Source organism: Dendrobates tinctorius, unplaced genomic scaffold (assembly GCF_039654945.1).
Source record: "Dendrobates tinctorius isolate UK_male_01 unplaced genomic scaffold, ASM3965494v1 ptg000075l, whole genome shotgun sequence".
NCBI lineage: Eukaryota > Metazoa > Chordata > Amphibia > Anura > Dendrobatidae > Dendrobates > Dendrobates tinctorius.
In genome coordinates, this window is record NW_027361743.1 from 28,869,466 (window position 1) to 28,875,465 (window position 6,000).

Below are 6,000 nucleotides of genomic sequence, written 5' to 3' on the forward strand. Positions count from 1 at the left end.
GTATTCTAATATTAGTGGCGGTGTGGATGAAATTTTGAATGTTGAGTTGTGTTTTTGGTGTTATGCGCGGCGACAAGTGATGAGGGAACGTGCTGGGATAAGGTGTTATCCGCCATGCTCGGGTGCTAACCGAGTGTCTTCGGCGTGCTCAAAACTATGTTTGAGACCCGGCAGCTGCATGTCTCGTGGCTGTTCGACACATGCAGGGATTGGCTAACAAACACGCAATCATAATAATAATCTTTATATAGCGCTAACATATTCCGCAGCGCTTTACAGTTTGCATATATTTTCATCTCTGTCCCCGATGGGGCTCACAATCTAAATTCCCTATCAGTATGTCTTTGGAGTGTGGGAGGAAACCGGAGTTCCTGGAGGAAACCCATGCAAACACGGGGAGGACATACAAACTCCTTGCAGATGTTGTCCTTGGTGGGATTCGAACCCAGGACTAACCACTGAGCCACCGTGCTGACGCAATCTCCCAGCATGTGTTGTGGCTGTAGAACAGACTTGAGACATGCAGCCGCAGGGACTCAAACATATTTTTCAAGCACGCCGAAGACACTCAGCACCCGAGCATGGTCTGATAACACCTTATCCGAGTACGTTCCCTCATCACTACCTATGAGCGATCGTGCTACCTATCCACTCCATCTCTGGATGCTGTAGCTAGCAACTATTTGATCTGGGAGAATGGGCTTCAACAGGCTCCATACTTACCAAAATGGCTGTTAGCGTCACTAATAGGAAAACCCCTTTCAGTAAGGCTATGATCACACGCAGTATTTTTGCAGCATTTCTTGCTGCGTTTTTTTCTGCAGAAAACAAGCTGCATTTTACAGTACCAACAAAAGCTAAGAGATATCAGAAATCTCATGCACACACTTGTTTTTTTTTTCCCTGACGGAATTTGAGAGTGCAATATTTTTTTAAATCTGCAGCATATCAATTTTTTCATTTTTTTTTTGCAGCATTTTTTTCACCTACGGAAAGCAATGACAAGTACAAAAATGCTGCAAAAAATCGCAAGACATAGGTTTTGCTGCATTTTGTGCAGTGTTTTCTGTGAATAAATGAAATTTACTGTAGACAAAAAACACAGGCAACTTGCTCAAAAATAAACAGCAAAAATGCATAAAAAAGTAGCAAAATCAGCGTTTTTACTAATATTTCTAATGATACCTCTGTTACAACTCTTAACAGTATGGGTGTTTCGAGAACATCGGATATGTTAACAACATAGCAGACAAGGTGGCCCACCACCAGACAGGCCCTTCTGGCATTTGCCAGAATTGCCAGATGGCCAGTCCGGCCCTGTGTTATGCCACTGTTTCCAACCAACTTTTCTCATATTGCTCATAGTGTATAGAATGGTTTATTAAGATGTGTTTTACAGCCATGTAACAAGTGGAAGACAAAAGATCAACAGATTTTTTTTTTATGTCAAGTCCTTTCGGGACTGTAATGTTAAATGGAAAGCTCCAAGTGCTTGCACTGTAAATCTTTTGCTTCTGTCAAGCAGGATTTTCATCTCGAGCCGCCGCTGTAGATAGTCCAAGATCTACACAGTATGACACTTTCTATTGATTGAATCCGTACTTAAAAAGATGCTTAGTTGTAGCTGTATACCAGGAGACCAATGCTCTTTCTTTATGGCTTTGCAAGGAGTAAAAAAATGAAATGGGTTAAACTGGTAGAAAAAACTAATTTTGCAAGGTTCTTTATTAGGTTGAATGCAAAATATCTGACAATAAACAATTCTTCATATGAACAAATATTAGTGTCGCCGGAGCGCATAGAAATACATGCAGCCGCACACTCTTGTCCCGAGTGCCGGCGGCAGCGCCAGGTATTGAGACGCAAGACTCATGTGAGTTTCTCGCAAGTTTGACCCCAGCCTCACAGACATTATCATCTCTGTCCCCGATGGGGCTCACAATCTAGATTCCCTATCAGTATGTATGTGGGAGGAACCCGGAGGAAACCCACGCAAACACGGGGAGGTCATACAATCTCCTTGCAGATGTTGTCTTTGGTGGGTTTTAAACCCAGGACCCCAGTGCTGCAAGGCAACAGTGGTAACCACCGTGCACTTTAGGGTTTTGCACATGTTGAGTATTTGGATGCAGAAATTTCTGCATCTTTTGGCAGAAAAAATGCAACATGTGCACACAGCCTACGCCTCATGTGCATGAGATTTCAGAAATCGCCCTCACTTTGCTGGTACAGTAAAACGCTGCGTTTTTCACTGAAAAAACAAGTGGGAAAACACAGCCAAAAATGCAACACGTAAATGAGCACTTTAGTGAATTTTACATGTTGCAGATTTTCTGCATCATTTCTGCACCTATAAGGTAAATTAGGTTTCATGCATTTTTTGTGTGTTTTTGAGTGCTTTTTATTATTTGCATTTTTAGCATGTTTTTGACGCTGTGATTTTTGGCTGTTCTTGGTATGCTTTATGTTTTAGTATATTTTAATGTTGCTTTGTTTTTAATGCTTTTTGGTATTTGGCTTTGAAAAAACTTTATTTTACAGTCATGTGAGGATTACATGTGTTTTTAGTACACTTCCGCAGTGGAAATGTGCCGCCCCTGAAGGTTCAGTTGCCACAGAGGTACTGCACCTCATTCAGAGGTGTAGTATCTCACTACCCAGGTAAGGCCTGTTTCACACTTCAGTTTTTTCAAATCAGTCAAAATCCGCCAAAAAATGAAAATGGCGGATCCGCAAAAAATGTGTAAAAACGGATGCAAGCTGATTGTACGGATCCGTTTTTTTACGGATCCGCTATACGAATTTTTGTACGGATCCGTCAAAAAGCGGATCCGTCCCATCCACTGGCATCCGTTGGATCCGTTTTCTTGCGAATCTGTTTTTCCACACCTCCAAAATGGGATGCTCCCAAATATGATTGGCTCTTGAAGAATGCTCCCAAATGTGATTGGATCCTGGAAACTAGGGAAAACTATATCTAGGGTGTTGAAATACAAAATCTTTGAAAGGTTTTAGAGTTAGTGGCAGCGATGGAAGGAGTTATTGTGAGTATTGACAGCTTCTGTGTGGAATTTGATCCTCCCTTCAATCGGTTGGCAATTATTGCTCTCAAGAGGGAGAAAAGAAGACTGCGAATCCTGCGTCTGAGGAGACGACGGCAGTGGATTCATCCGATAATTGCGCAGAGGTTTACCCGTGGCGTGTTTTCTACACTATACCTGGAATTGAAGGATAATCCGGACAAGTACTTCAACTATGTGCGCATGAGGCAGGACTTGTTTGAGCTATTGGTGGAGCGTGTTGGAGCACAAATCCGGAGAAGGGACACCTACATGCGGTTTTTTATTTCACCGGCAGAGCGTTTGATGGTGACCCTTCGGTAAGTTATCTATTTTTTAAAAGGTTTCAGAATCTGCAGACTTTTATTGTTATGTTATGGCTTGTAGTTTGTATTAATTTTACTTTTTTCCCTTTTTTTACAAGATTCCTGGCAACTGGAGAATCATTCACCTCCCTCCATTACCAGTTCTGGCTTGGGATTTCAATGATATCTGGAATTGTACAACAGACCTGCCGGGCGTTGTGGGATTGTCTACAGGAGGAATACATCCCACAGCCAACACAGGAGAGGTGGTTGGAGATTGCCGACAACTTTGAACAAATCTGCCAGTTTCCAAATTGCGTTGGTGCTGTAGATGGGAAGCATATCAGGATTGTGAAACCTATGGGATCTGGATCAGAATTTTACAACTACAAGAAATTCTTCTCCATTGTACTTATGGCCATTGCAGATGCCAACTGCAAATTTATTGCCGTGGACATTGGTGCGTACGGGCGTTCAAATGATTCTCAGGTCTTCAAGATGTCCGCAATGGGCCGTCGTTTGTATGGAGACAATTTTGACTTCCCACCTCCAAGACCACTCCCTGGAACAACAGGCCCACCAATGCCATTTGTGTGCATTGGTGATGACGCATTTCAGCTGTCCAAACACCTACTCAAGCCATATGGTAGTCGTGGATTGACACACCCCCAAAAAATATATACCTATCGATTGACCAGAGCGCGAAGAGTGGTGGAGTGTGCTTTTGGGATTTTAACTGCCAAATGGAGAGTCCTGTTAACGGCCATAAAAATGAAAACAGAGACTGTGGATGAGGTGGTGAAGGCATGTGTCATCTTGCACAACTTTGTACTTTCAAAGGAACCTGTTTCCATAGAAGAAAATCTGTCTGAAACCACCTTGTGGGATTATCAGCAGCCAACTGTTCGGAGTACTTTGTCAGTGGCAAGAATGAGGGACACATTTGCGGATTATTTTCTGACACCAGAGGGAAAACTCGACTGGCAAGATGACATGGTATAATTTTTTTTTTAATTTTCTTATTTTTTACCAATTGTTGGTAATAAAAGTGTTGTGTTTTCACATTTTAAATCTCCGCTGTACTTTTGAAATGTTACCAAGCGTTTTTTTTTTACCTTTTACACCACCGGTTTACTTTGTGAAATGTAATGTTGTGACATTTTTACACCACCGGTGTACTTTGTGAAATGTTACCAAGTGTTGTGTCCTTTTTACACCACCGGTGTACTTTGTGAAATGTTACCAAGTGTTGTGTCCTTTTTACACCACCGGTGTACTTTGTGAAATGTTACCAAGTGTTGTGACCTTTTTACACCACCGGTGTACTTTGTGAAATGTTACCAAGTGTTGTGACCTTTTTACACCACCGGTGTACTTTGTGAAATGTTACCAAGTGTTGTGACCTTTTTAAGCCACCGGTGTACTTTTGAAATGTTACCAAGCATTTTTTTGTTTTACCTTTTACACCACCGGTTTACTTTGTGAAATGTAATATTGTGACATTTTTACACCACCGGTGTACTTTGTGAAATGTTACCAGGTGTTGTGTCCTTTTTACACCACCGGTGTACTTTGTGAAATGTTACCAAGTGTTGTGACCTTTTTACACCACCGATGTACTTTCAACCTTTACCAAGAAATAAACAAAAAAGAGAAACTACACAAAGTTCTTTTGAAAAAATTGTTTTTATTTCTCAAATTTTTTTCAAAATTTTATATAAGAAAACTTTTTATTTTTTTGTTAGAAAATTTTTTTTAATTTTTTTTTTGAAAATACATAAAATAACATTACAAATGCTGGTAGTTTTGGGTGGAGATACTATCGGAAGGGTTAACAGGGTTGACTATATCAAGGGGGGGTGGAGGACTGGGAAGGGAGTTGGTGAGGATCAGAAGTGGAAGGGGGGTGAAAACATGAGGTTGGGATGGGAGTGGATGGACAGACGAGGTTTGTGGGAACATTGAAGGTGTGTGTGGGGGTGGGTATGGTGAGGTCATTGGGGTATAATGCAGTGGGGAATGAAGGTACTGGGAAGAATGGAATAGGGAACTAGATAAAGGAGAGGGAGTGGTAGGAGGAGGGATGGTTGTATGATGGATGGTGGTGGAAGGATGGACGGTGGTGGAAGGATGGACGGTGGAAGGATAGATGGGGAAGGATGGACAGAGGGAGGATAGACAGAGGGAGGATGGACAGGGGGAGGTTGGGATGCTTCGGACAATACTTCCACTAGAGCATTGTGACAGGCTTGCATCACACACATCTGTTGGTGAGTACTTAAACCTTCCATTTGCCAGACCACTGATTGAAAAAAAATATGTCTTGGCGTCAGGTTTGACTCTGAATTCATCTGTTCCATGTATCTTCTGAGTTCCATGATACTTTGATTGATCATGGTCAACCCAGAAGATAACTGTTGTCCATAAGTGTGGAAACCATGCTGGACAGATGAGTTCAGACTCAAACAGTCAGACAAGGTCATCCTTTCCTGACCTCTCAGACGCTGCCGGTCAGAACCAAAAGTTGGTCGAGATGTTGCGGCAGTGTCTGAGGGGTGGGGAACAGGGTACAAGTCGTCACCAGCAGCTTCATGTGATGAAGTCTGCCCTGCTGCACCAGTGCTGGTGGAGGGGAT